This window comes from Palaemon carinicauda, chromosome 1 (genome assembly GCF_036898095.1).
Source record: "Palaemon carinicauda isolate YSFRI2023 chromosome 1, ASM3689809v2, whole genome shotgun sequence".
In the NCBI taxonomy this organism is placed as follows: domain Eukaryota; kingdom Metazoa; phylum Arthropoda; class Malacostraca; order Decapoda; family Palaemonidae; genus Palaemon; species Palaemon carinicauda.
The window spans coordinates 141,568,870-141,583,869 of NC_090725.1; the positions used below are offsets into that span (position 1 = coordinate 141,568,870).

Consider the following 15,000-nt stretch of genomic DNA (forward strand, 5'->3'; position numbering starts at 1 on the left):
TAGCTGATACACGATAGATCAATAGATAGATTTTAAGGGAGCCTTAAAATGTTATTTTTAAAGGAGAAAATGATTGAATAACGAAAAGGATTATACTGTATTAATTACAAGTTGCCCCACCAAAGACACAAAAATGATTGGAAAACTAAATCATTAAAGTCAAAAGTAAACATGCATGATTAAAGTTTAAGAAGAAAGAAGTAGAAAATAAATGCTAATCCGGGAAAATAAATGATGAGAAAAATCGAAATACAGTATGTACACTTCAACACACAAGAGCTCTTCACATAGGAGCTACGAAAACAAACAAGTAATAAGTATGATTTCATGACAAAGGCCAACACTCAAAGATCAATAAAGACTCTCCCGACCACCTTTACTCTACTTCTTCTTCGTCATCGTCAAAAGTAGGTCACGGAAAAAATAGATATATCAAATTCTTCACGGGATTATAACCAGTTTTTTGTTTCCGGTAGCCATGTGAGGCTCCTATTAAAAGTATGTAGTGTTAGTTTTTAGTTAAAATGTGATTAATTAGATAAGTAATTAGATACCTTATAATTACCAAGACTGTACTGTATCCTAAAAAATATATAAAAAAGAAAAGTTAATAAAAAATATGAAAACAATATTTTATAATTATTGGGAATTCTAAATTCTAGTAAAGTATGCAAAATAAGCATTCAAACAAAAATAGACATAAGAATAAATAACCTGCGCAATATTCAACAGAATGAATTTGCTAGGCACAATAGACATAAATCTAGGTTCGGATAAGCAGTAAAATTTATAATATAGGAGTACAGAAATGGCAGACATTATTTGCCAAGGATTTTGTGTAATAGCTCATAATACGATCAGCTACATGCCTACTAAGTACAATAATCCTAAAGGATAAAGTTATAAAAAAAGTAGTGGGGAGAAGTAATGGTCTATTTTCTTTAGAGAATTAACGACCTCATTAAAAGCAACAATGAGCTGTCTCTGCCCAAGTTTAACTGGTTCAGAAAATGCTGCAAAAGATAGAAAACTACCAGTTTTCAAAGTAAAATATCTGAAGGATTAATCAAACCGATTAACTCTCATGATCCTAACTTCCACAACTCTGTGGAATAAAGTAAAACGGGTACAAGCATGGTTGGTGGTGACAAGTATTCAAAATGGTCCTAAATACGATAGTTAAACAACAACATTCAGGCAACTAGCAAAGAAAGACAATATAATGCTGAAATTTGTCTCAGGATGAAGTAAAAGCCAAATAATCTATTACGCGGAAATAATTCCATTAAATTAGAATTATAAGAATGATGTAAGAAAGTCTTGACAAATTTTGTGAGCAATACTCCATATAAAAGAAAAAAAAACTAAAACTATTAAAGCTACACAAATGAAGATAAGGTTGGTTGGGAATTTCAAAGCCCGGCAATCGAGAGAAACAAACCATTAGCGAAAAATGTTCGTTGCGAGCCAGCTATACAGATACCGGTTTAGTTCTGGTTTTAAACTGCACAAGAATGAGAAGATTAGGAAGCCAGAGCTCAGCATGGAGCAATCAAACAACCGTGACTTGGCCCTTTACCCAACAGTCAAAGTAGCAACTGGAGGCAAGAGCAGAAACGTTATTCCCGAACTATTAAAACTACGGTGCCTGCGAGATACCATTACAGCTTTTATGAATGTTATCTGAGTGATTGAACTCAAAATAATAAATAAAGAAATGATAAATATTATTAGTGATTAACCAGCTCAGTAATTAAACACTAAGACAAAGATGGAGTTTAAAATAATCGCTAATACTGGTTTAAGTGCAAATTGTACAAAATAGTCCGACACTCACTGACTAAATATCAAATGTAGGGCATAAAATCATAATATATAACAACATATGTAAATTGTAGTTAAAGCTAAAAAAATATACTTTCACAAACCCTCTAGATATATTATCATCAAATTATTAGATAAGAATTTTAATAATATATAAAGTGGACATTTTAATCAGAATTAATTAGCAAATTTATAGAAAAGTAATAATAAATCACAAAAAATATAACCAAATAATTAGCATTCTGCAAATTAAAACTCAAAATAAATTATCAAATAACTATAAAATAATGAATATGGATTTATAATTAGATTTATACTCGTATAACATAAAAATAACATTTGAGACAACTCAATCTACAAAAGAAATAGTTTTTAGATTAAAGTGAACAAATTAAACAAACATCAGCATCGAAGTTTTCAATGTCTACCCAGATCTCGCGCAGAACCTTTCCGATCAGTCTCTCCTCTTGATCTCTGCTGCAGGTGTAAAGGTGAGAGGTCGAGAGAGCAGGATTGATCCTCTAGAAATACCTTAAGGATGAAAAGGTAATCGCTTCAAAAATTTGGATGTAGCCTTTCTCAGGCTACCTTTTGTTTTCTTTGGATTCAATCGCGGTTTTCCTCTTATTTGATTATTTATTTGTGTCTACGTGCCGGGAAGTTTTCTTATTTTCTTGTTTATTCTTTATATTTTCTTATCTAATACTATAATTTGTTGATAATCATTAAAATTCCTTTCGTGGATTCAAGTTCAGACATTTATCTATTGCCGATTTTGATCACTAACGTTTTCACTTCTTTATTTTTTCCTAATTCAATTTCTGACGTGCTATACATATCTGATTTCTTTCCGGCGTTCTCATGCAAATTCTGATGATCAGTTACTATATATTTATATAATCTCATTCCCGAAGTTCCCAAGGTTTTAAGTGAAATTGCATTAAACATTTTCCATGATATCAATAATAATGATGTTCTTTTGACCATTCGTTTTAATTTTCTTTAATTGTTAGCTTATCATAAAAATATATATACCTCCCCTCGTAATAACATTCTATCACTCCTAAGTCCTGTCGAAGGCTAATCTTATTCTGTCTGCCATTTATCATCCTTGCCGTTCCTTTAAGAACTCATCTCTTCTATTTCCCACTGTCCTCAAGGACATTAGTTGAATGTTATCGTATAAATAAAAGTCTAAATATCTAAATATTTGTTTTAAAACCATATACAGTAGTTCTTGAAGGTGGCCCCATCGTACAATATATATCAAAGTAATAAGAAAATAAAAAGGAATAATAATCATATACAGCATATATATATTATATATACATATATATATATATATATATATATATATATATATATATATATATATATATATATATATATATACTTATATATATGTATATATATATATATATATATAGAGAGAGAGAGAGAGAGAGAGAGAGAGAGAGAGAGAGAGAGAGAGAGAGAGAGAGAGAGAGAGAGAGAGAGAAGACTCAAAAACAAAAGAATAATATACATCAGTTTCCTTGAAGCGCGTCATCAATAGCTTAGCCTACGGACGTGTCCATCCATATTTAACTGTTTTGAGCATTGATTTATCACTCCTCGACGCCATTTTGCAAAATAATGTTTACACTCGAAATTATATTTTCTCCAGAAGAAGGTCTGTAATGGATGTATGGAGAAATCAGGTTTTTCCGTTTCAAACCCCATCATCTCATAATGAACTTGAAAATATGACTGGACGCAGCAATGAAAATATCTTAAGAAATAAATTGAAATGTTATCATAATCTTTTATTTGAAATAATTTATAATTCAGTGACTCAAACGACAGTTATATGAAAAGGTAACAATAGAATATAAGCTCAGCGGTAAGGTGAAAAAAAAAAAGCGGGGAAGTATACTTCTTATTTGTCGTCATTTTATGTTCTCTCTGTCGCATAGTGAACTAACAGCTCTCTCTTTAACCAAAATTTGGAATCATGCCTAGGGGGGAGAATATATATATATATATATATATATATATATATATATATATATATATATATATATATATATATATATATATATATGATAATGCAAAAGATTATTTTTTTTTCTCTGAATACATTCCTTTGCTCTTCGTTTCCTTTTCGTCTTTTAAACGGAATATTGATAATTACTTTGATTTCCTTGGTTTAAATGTCGTCATTATTTCATGTCTGTATCTTTAATTCAAATTGCGTTTTATTTTATTCTGAAATGATCCATCGGATGTTTAACCTCAATACATTTTTGGTTCCCAAAAGGATGAGAAACTATGGACACAACCTCCCTTCACACATGTGATGATAAGAAAAGACCGGAAGTAAAAAGTTCTGATCAGCGATATTTTATCAAGAAATTTTTTAATAAAACTTCGATACAAATGTTTTCTGTTATATGCAATGCTGTGGCCGCATGCTTAGGTATGCCGAGAAATAAAATCAATCTAACTAAAAACTAAATATTTCTATGTATTTATGCAAGTATGTATAAAAACCCATCTGTACATATACACCTAGCTATCAGAAATCATCCACCCTTTCTCTCTCTTTCTCATAAACGACCACATCTCCGCTAAAAGAGGACAATGCCATATTTCAAGAATAATATATAATTTAGCTTCTTTCACCTCGAAGAGGATACAAATGGCCATTCATTTTATCAATCCTATACTTCTCAAAAGCTTCTGGATCTCAGGTAATACGAAAAACAACCATAAAAGGAATATTCTCATTTTTATATCATAATTGCAAACTAGTACACACCTTCAAAGTTGAAATTGATTTACACACACCTATAGGCATAATACTACGATAAAGTGCAAATATATGAGTAAGCCAAACACATATCTTTAGTCTAGTCGTATGTATGCAATGTGTAAGTATACTAATATGTAAAAATATACATCAATGCTAAATGTACATATAATTTAATAAAAACGAACAGAACGTTAAACATAGCTATCGTATTTCAAATATTCTTGGCCAAAAACACTGTCAGAACATAATTTGAAGCCCTTACTTATAATAGATGCAACACCTAAAAGATATTGTGAGAAATAGGAGAATTCTGGGAATTGCTATTTTAAACTGAAAAGTACAAAACTTATGAAAAGAAAATAGACGCCTTCAAAAATCGAAGCATGCAGAGAGAGAGAGAGAGAGAGAGAGAGAGAGAGAGAGAGAGAGAGAGAGAGAGAGAGAGAGAGAGAAGCTCTTAATGACCGGGCACCAAAGGGTGTCTGGGTCAGCCAGTGATTTTGGCAAAGATGGTGTACAGTTTCTATTAAATGGCAAACTCACCGACCTCTTAAAGCTCCAAAGACGTAAACCCAAGCTCTCTCTAGTTATTTCCGACAACGCTCCTCCTCCTTCCTCTGGAGTACAAGAAACCCCACCCTCCCCGGGACACCCACGACGCTCTTGATTTGTTCTTTCAAGGTCACAGTAACATTCGAGTATCAACATCGTCAATTCTCTTCGAAGATGTTTTCGTTGGAATGTGACGTGATACTGGTTTTCCCAGGTTGTTTTCTATCCGTACATGATGATAATATAACTCTAAACAAACATACACCACAAATGTCAAGGGAAAGTCAGAAATATGGATCACGACCCCCCAAAATATACATGGATCCCGGTATTGAACTTGGGTTCAGGTGGTAAGAAAACCCGGGAGCATCGTACATCCCGCATACTCATCTAGTCTTCTTCGCCATAATTCTAATTTATTAATAAAATCTATAAAATCTGTGTCGTAGACGTTTCGCATCCTCCTTCCTTCTCGTGGAAATCAATAAAAACCAAAAATGTATCTTCGATTGGCAAAAAATACAAGAGAAAACTAAAATTCAAAGTGTCATGCCTCTGACACGTTAAAGGATACGACGTCACCAGTTGCGTCACAGGGCGCTCTCACGGTCACCTCCACCAGGACAATTAAATCTAGTTGATTTCCCTGAACTGTTTCTATTTTCACTTATTAGCTATTTTATATTTACATCTATTTAGTCAATTACATCAGCAAAGAATTACAAAGACGATTTCAGTTACGAATGTATTTTCACTCCATAAGGAACTGCATGTTATGAGAAACAAGCAAAAGACAGAGGCAGATTGTAGGCTCCCGGCTAAATTTAGAACAACCTGTGCATGTTGCTTGTTTTTCTCTGTGTCCACAGCTTCTGTTGCGAAATCATTTATTGGAACATTAAATTAGAATCCCATTTAATCATATCTTCAGTTTAAGAGGAATTTCTCATCGTTGACAAAAGGTACAAGTACAAGGTGAAAATATTTCTTGAAACTAAATGTTTTCCACACAGGTCCCCCCATTTAATCTATAATCAATAGGAAAATGAGAGAACAGATGCATACATACATACATACATACATACATACACTAACACACACACACACATATATATATATATATATATATATATATATATATATATATGTGTGTGTGTGTGTGTGTGTGTGTGTGTTTGTTCCTGTAATACTTTCGATCATCGTTGTTTTTACCGACATATCTCAAAGATCATTAACGCAAATTCACACCGACTAAAATCTTCTAAATCTTTTACGAATGTCTAATTCACTTTATGGATTAATACACAGAGAAGTATTGGGAATTCCTTATTATGTTGTTGAAGACCAACAGTGAAACAAATGTGGTAGGTTATTTTTAGAGGGTAAATGGAACAGGGATCATTCTTTCATGGTGTATTAGCACCAGTAAGGGGGATCTATTAATAAAACAATATTAACTAAGGGAATACGGCCGCAAAATTAGAAAAAAATAGAAGAAAAGACTTTAAACAATAGAAATAAATAGTCCCTTTTTCAGCCAATCCATTTCTAACAAAAAGTATAACAAGGTATCTGAAACCCTGAAGAAATTTAATCACATGCAATTATTCAAATACAAAATAGATACATTATCATAATGGTGATAAAGAACGCTAATGCTACTTTAATTGAATACTAAATTTTTCTTTATACCGTAATTCGACAATCTTGAGTTAGGATCACAAAATTGCTTTATGAGTGTATTCCCTAATTCAGACCCACCAATCTTATTATTGTAACGTGAAAGTCAGCTAGATGGACAAGTGAAAGTTCTAATATAGGTCAGCATGTAGTATAAAACGCCGCCGACACACAAAATCTTTGCTCCATAATTCTGACGTCAACATTTTTTGGCGCCCATATCAAGGAAGGGAATCTCCATGAACCAAAGGCGATTACAGCTGTTATACAATGTCTTGATATTGCACAAAACATTTAATCATCTATGGGTTCCTTAACAGCTAAAGTTTGGGAGAAAGATACATCCTAACAGAGTGGCGCAATTCTCGCGTTTTAATAAGGATATTACAAGACTAAGGTAAGAGTTGAAAAGAAACAAATAGACTAATTTGTAGTTATGCAGTAAACAAAAGACGGCATATAGAGAGAATGGAGAGGGAGGGGGTTGGATATGGGACGAATTCTACGACGTATTATATAAAAAGAAGAGACAAAACACCCATCTTGAATTACTACGAAGTTGACCTACTTTCCGGAATCGTCTATTAGTATCGATCTCCTCTAGATGATGCCACTGGAGAGTCTGCTCTTTACCTCAAATGAAATTCACAGGAACTTTTTACAATCCAGAACCTTCTTAACTTTGTAATTAGATTGCTTGAATAGAATTACAGAGACGTGATTAGGAATACATTTATTCAAGTACTTGTAAATTATTTCTTCATAAGCCATTAAAATGTATTCAAGTATTGTTATCTTCACTATCCATGTCATATACAAGCTAATATTATTGGAAAAAACTATAATCGTGTAGATAGAATCATCATAATCGGCTTACATTATGAAAAGCAATTTATGAATTTTTCTCTAAAACGGTAATTACAACATAAAGAACACAAATTAAACAAAAGACAAACAAAATGCATAAATATGCAAATCAGATTTCCTCCTGTACTATTGATTAAAAAAAAAATTCAATCAACATGAAAATATAAAATTAAAACAGAACAGAATTAAAGGGAAAATGTAAAATAACCCTCAGTAAAAATGAAATGGTTAAATTACATTTTAAAAATCCTAATTTCACCCCTAAACCAAGCTGACCCGAAAAGTAAATACGACAATTCTATTCAAATCCAATAATTCTAGAACGATCATTAGAAATTCTGACACAGAGGCCTCTCCTAAAAATTCAAGATTGAATATTAAATGATCAGGACAGTTTTATTTAAAATTACATTGAAGCTTTCTATTTTATTATCTTTTATGCATAGAAGCCTACATGTGCGATTCCACATATGAATTCCCTGACATACACGCAATACGCAAAAGCAATTAACCAAATTATTTTTAAACACATTTCACCATACTGTATATACTTCTATTATATTTCTATACAAACATCGTAATAAGAGGATTTTTAGCTTTTTATAATGTTCATTTATGAAATTAAGATTAATGATAAAGAGTAATGTTTTTTTATGCATGAAATCGAATTTCCCGTGAGACCATGAGTAATCTATCTTTCGGGACAAAGTCACACACGAGACATGCACATGTAAAGACACACACACACACACACACACATATATATATATATATATATATATATATATATACATATATACATAATATATATATATATATATATATATATATATATGTGTGTGTGTGTGTGTGTGTAAATATATATATATATATATATATATATATATATATATATATATATATATATATATATTTATATATATACATATAATATATATATATATATATATATATATATAAATATATATATATATATACATATATATAATATATATATAATATATATAATATATGTAAATATTTATATATATATATATATATATACATACATACATATATACAGTATATATATAAATATGTATGTATATATATAATATATATACAATATATATATATATATATATATATATATAGAGAGAGAGAGAGAGAGAGAGAGAGAGAGAGAGAGAGAGAGAGAGAGAGAGAGAGAGAGAGAGAGAGAGAGAGAGAGCATAACGTAAAATTCTGAAGGAATTCTGTACTTACCAAAGTTTTCTTCGGAAGTAATTTCAGATTACAAGTAGCTTGTAAAATGTGGAGACTATTGAAGGATCACCTGGAATTAAAAAAAAAATGCTAGATATAATTACTTCACAATAAAACATCATATTTCAAGGCTATACTCACTGAAGAATTCGTTATACCTACGTTGAAAATACATAAAAATTAGGATTTATGAATAATGTTTATATATACGAGTATATATATTGTATACTGTACCCACACGGATATATATATATATATATATATATATATATATATATATATATATATATATATATATATATATATATATATATATATATATATATATATATATATATATATATATATATATATATATATATATATATATATATATATATCAGCATAACGTTAGGATCGATCGCTAGTCTCTTCAAATAAAAGGCAAGGTCGTCATCAATCATACCACAAGAGGCTCAAAAAGAAGTCAGACCTTCAGTGCTAACTGCATTTCAGGATTTACCTGGTGAGACCACTGTTTTACAGAATTGGAACTTTTACCAAATTTCACGACCTACAAGGTAGCCAAATTAATATAATTGAATTCAAATTACCCCTAATGAGTCAATATGGGAAAAAAGGAACACTATACCGTTATCAATTGAAATAAATATACAAAATCCAAGAATAGGTCATTTAAAAACCAAAATTTGACAATGAAATAGTAGACTATAATAAACATCCAAAACATCTTCTTCGTCTATTAGCTTGCCTTTTTCCCATTCGTAAGGGGTAACACGGTTGCCTTCTTTTGAAGGACTTTGCTTTGGCATTTGGGGTGGACCGTAGTCCCGACCGGCTGCCCTGCCTGTCATCTGATTATAATTTGTGAGGTAGAAATCTATTCCTGTTACATAAGATACTGTGTTGATTTTCCTCCTCTATGTGTATATGTAATCACACACACATACATATATAAATACATATATTATATATATGTGTATATATATATATCTATATATATATATATATATATATATATATATATATATATATATATAGATATATATATATATATATATATATATATATATATATATATATATACTTTATACACACACATATATACAGTATATATATATATATATATATATATATATATATATATATATATATATATATATATATACATGTGTGTGTGTGTGTTTCTGTATTTCACGTAATGACTCATGTACAACTATTTTCACCAATTATTAGTTATCGAAAACATAAACCAGAAATTAAAATTCCCCAACCACACATATCCACACAAAAAGTAAAAGGCAAAATACAAGAACATGACAGGAAATATGTCGAGATACTTCCAAACTTCAGTACGAAACAACTAATGGAGCGACAGTATTTAAGGGCATCCAAGCAGCGCGATAATTAGTCGACGTGAATAAACTTATCTGAGGCCAAGCGTTGCACGGTAAGATGAACGTGGGTACTAGAAACTCGACCAAAGTAGAGCCTAGGTGACAGTTATTAAAGAAAAAGAGAATGTGGCACTATGCCACCATCCCACAACAAACTTAATAATTTGTCCCCCTGTCGGAGATTGTAACACAGAAATAGAGTTCTTGATAATTTACTAATACGGAGGAGGAGGAGGAAGAAGAAAACTGCGTATATGGAGTTGGTAGAGGAATTTATAATAATAATTTTAATAACAAGAACAATAATAAAAATGATAGTAATGAGAAAATGGTGCAGGAAAGGTAGACCCATGAAATGTTGAAAGAGTTTGAGATCGTAAAAAAATACCAGCCAGTTTGATGGCCTCGAATTTTCAAGGTTTTTTAATTTGTATAATTTTGAATGAGACTATTTTTCAATCATGTAATCATGATGGCGATAAACCCATCTATGACACGTTGTGTGATCCTTATTGCTGCAGTGACAAAACTAGTAACAGAAAAATACACAAAACAACAACAGAACACACGGGACATAACAAATTTTACAAAGTAAAAACATAACATATCCAACTGCCGTGACTTCTTTACAAGATTGCTGCAGAGAGGTGGTAAACCGTTTTCACTACATCTTTAGTTATGCAGCACAGTGCCTATGCCATGTTGCGGCAAAATTCAGGTAAAAATCCCTTAGTGTAATTTGAAAGGATTAAATTATAATGTCAGGAACTTGAAATTATATATGTATGACGATGCCTATGTACTGTTGTACGCCTCAGATAATACTCAAAGAATTTAGCTAAAATAGAATTGATATCTTATATACTGTGAATATTATTTTTGCAGATATCATTTAAAGACACAGTAGAAGTATAGATTAATTTAACTAATTATTGAATGGAGCACTAGTACGCCGTCTTTGTAATATATTTTGCGGTTGTGTATACATACATTTATAGATATATTGATATACTCATAAGTACGATATATATATATATATATATATATATATATATATATATATATATATATATATATATATATATAGTGTGTGGGTGTGTGTATGTTCGTGTGTGCGAGCTTGAGGAAACAGGAATAGGATGTTCACCATATCGCTGGTTGTTGGGTTTACTATAATCAATACTTGGATAGTTGAAAATCACAAAGCGTTACACACTGTGTGCATATAAGCTTTTTTCAACATCCAAGAAACTGGAGATGTGGCTGGCAACCTCACCCCGTATACCTATCGCTGAAAAACGATACCTATAACGTAACCTTCTCTGACACTACTCATACTATAGAAAAAATGTGTATGGCCATAAATAAGCTTGTGTGCACGAGAGATACACTACATAATGGTGTCTTAACCAAATATCTGAACAATTTATAATAATATAAACAACATAAAAATTATGCTATATTATATATTATTCTTATCTTTGACATTTGGAATTTCGTAGGAACATGAGATGCCAGTTCACTTGGCACTGATCGAAATGCCAACTCTTCTGAATTGTTCATATAGTTGCAAAATCTTGAGAGAGAGAGAGAGAGAGAGAGAGAGAGAGAGAGAGAGAGAGAGAGAGAGAGAGAGAGAGAGAGAGAGAGATGTTCCCTAGCTACACTAATTGATCCAAATTAAATCTTAATAAATTTGAATTCATATTTACCAAAAATATCATCAAGAACGCAGTCCGTATATGATAAATCAATAACTTTACATATCCGTTTGTTGGTCTGTTTCTAAATCCTTACACTGCTCATACCAAGAACACATTACTTTAAGCCAACAATAAATACGTCAATAATAAAAGTATATGATTAAATCTTCCCTAAAGAGTCCTCTTCATTTACAACCTGGTAAAATAAAAAAGAAAAAAGATAAATTACTTCAAAATAATAAAACAAAGCAATAATTAAATATACATGAAATATGCATGGCATCTCCATGTATTTTCATATATCTAAAGCTATAAATACTTTTGTTTTAAAGGTTTGCTTTCCTGATTGCTAGAATAAACTGATCCATAAACTACCAGAGTAAAAACACTCCTTTATGCCATACTCACGTTATTACTTAACTATTGTATGAGTAAATATTCATGCAAAAAAAAAAAAAAAATCCAAATGCATAAAAGTACAATGCATCAAAATTCTTAACATATCAATCCGCCTTGAACTATAAAAAGTTAAATAAAACAAATCATGATTTCCCCGGTTATCAATATATATATATATATATATATATATATATATATATATATATATGTGTGTATATATATACATATATATATATATATATACTGTATATATATATATATATATATATATATATATATATATATATATATATATATATATATATATATATATATATATATATATTTCGTTATATTAGTCATGATAACAGGGGAATGTCTACTTCCTCAAGTTCTCATGACAAAAGCCCATCATGATACGGACATATATCATCACATGATGTAAAATATCTAAAATGGGGTTTAAGTTCTAATGCTAGACAGCAAGACATATAAATCTAAGATATAAACTCTGTAACTCATTAATATTTAAACTTACGTTAAAGGCTGCACTTTACGTGACCTGAATCCTTTCGTATGCCAGTTGGATTCCACTTTCCGATTTGTCTCACAAGAACCCACCTATGGTCATTTTAATAGGACTCAATTTATATATTTTGAGGTATTTTAAAATACCCATAGACCGAAAAAAAAAAAATAATGAAATTTACCACAGATGAAACTTTGCACAACAATTATAGCTGAAAACGGCTAAAAAAAAAACAAAAAACGAGGTCATTTAATTACAATAGAAAAAAAAAAGAAAGAAAAAAAAAAAGGTCTTTTTATAAGCAATGTTTATGACGGAGAAATGAAACGTCCGGGGGTGAGCCTAAAACATCGGATTACTTCCCCCAGACATCACCGTATGGAATTCGGCACGCAGGACCTGGCTGAGAATCACGGGTTCTGGTTCTAAATACAAGCCGAGAAGACGTGTAAACTACTCCACCACAGGAGGCATACGTTAGAGGATTTTACTAACAGGAAATGAAATATTGTAAACGTATATGTTAAGGACCTATTATAGCTGTTTGTTTCTGGTATGGAAAGGAAGAATCTTTGAAATTTTTAGTGAAATAAAATTGTGCTAATATATTAGCAGTAGCTCCTTTATTAAGAAAAGTATACATGGATAAACCGTATACAAACATCCGTAAGGAAATTTAAACACGCACTCAAGAGCAATAATAAATCCACATACTCCCAAAGGCTTACACGCACACACACACATACACATAAGAGTGTACGCGTACACACACATAAACACATAGAATATGTGTATATAGGATTTATGTATACAGTATATATACATATACATATATATATATATATATATATATATATATATATATATATATATATATATATATATATATGCAAACACATATATACATACATACATACACATATATATATATGTATATATATATATATATATATATATATATATATATATATTTATATATATATAAATACACACACACACACATATAAATTTATATATATATATATATATATATATATATATATATATATATATATATATATATATATGCTAGGAAAAAAAACAAGCAACAAGAAAAGGAGCAAATAAGCTCTTACCATGACAAACGAAAGCAGGTGTTCTGATCAGAAGAAATATTCCTTTCCTTTTATTTTGGGCGGTGAGGAATAAGTAGAAGTATTGAAGAAGAGGTTAAATTCTTGAACACAAGTGATTGCATTAAACAAAATAATGTTTACTTGGAAGGCTATTGAAATTTTGTAATGAATTTTATGTATAAATTCAAAACAGAGCTCTAATTAGTACTTAATGTTTTACCAGTTTTATGGCTGACTCCGTTGAAAGTCAATGCGCACCTTCGGCATATGTTATGCACAATTAAATGTTTTCCTAAATCTCCTTTTTGAAAATGACAATCACAAATTATGGCAGGTTCGACCAACTCAGGCAGGGAGTCCTTAACACGAAAAATACCTACGAATTAAATGGATGTGTTTGAGGAAAAAATGAGTTAGCCACAGCGGAGGGAAATTCGTTAAAATCTCACTTAGAAAAGTATCTCATAAAATAAGTAACATCTTACCGTTTAGTGCAAAGGTTTTCTTAAAATAATGAAAAACATTAGCTAAAAGCTTTCTATAACAAGAAATAGATTGTATGAATGAAATTTTTACAAAATACTCAAGTCATTTCTTGCATAAACTAAAGGACAGTGTGTGTTTTTATATAAATATATATATATATATATATATATATATATATATATATATATATATTTATATACATATATATATATATATATATATATATATATATATATATATATATATATGTGTGTGTGTGTGTGTGTATATACATGTGAAACGCATGTAAAATATATCATATTCTGGACTAACCACATCTATTCAGTAACAGTTGTATTAAGAAAGAAAATAAACTATTGTGAGGAAAAGTTTGAATTCTTTCACTCCGCCATGCTTTGATTATTGTTCTCCAGTCTGATCTTAAGCTGCT

The 15,000-nt window shown here is 30.3% G+C and overlaps 1 protein-coding gene across 3 annotated transcripts in view; it reads right to left on the reverse strand.

The window, feature by feature from the left end:
* Positions 1-15,000, reverse strand: part of Ndae1 (Na[+]-driven anion exchanger 1) — a 590,832-nt gene that overhangs the window by 448,317 nt on the left and 127,515 nt on the right. For all 3 annotated transcript variants that reach the window (XM_068385483.1, XM_068385451.1, XM_068385458.1), the window contains exon 2: positions 8,963-9,032. The gene's annotated coding sequence lies outside the window, so the exon portion shown is untranslated. The remainder of the gene's footprint in view (positions 1-8,962; positions 9,033-15,000) is intronic.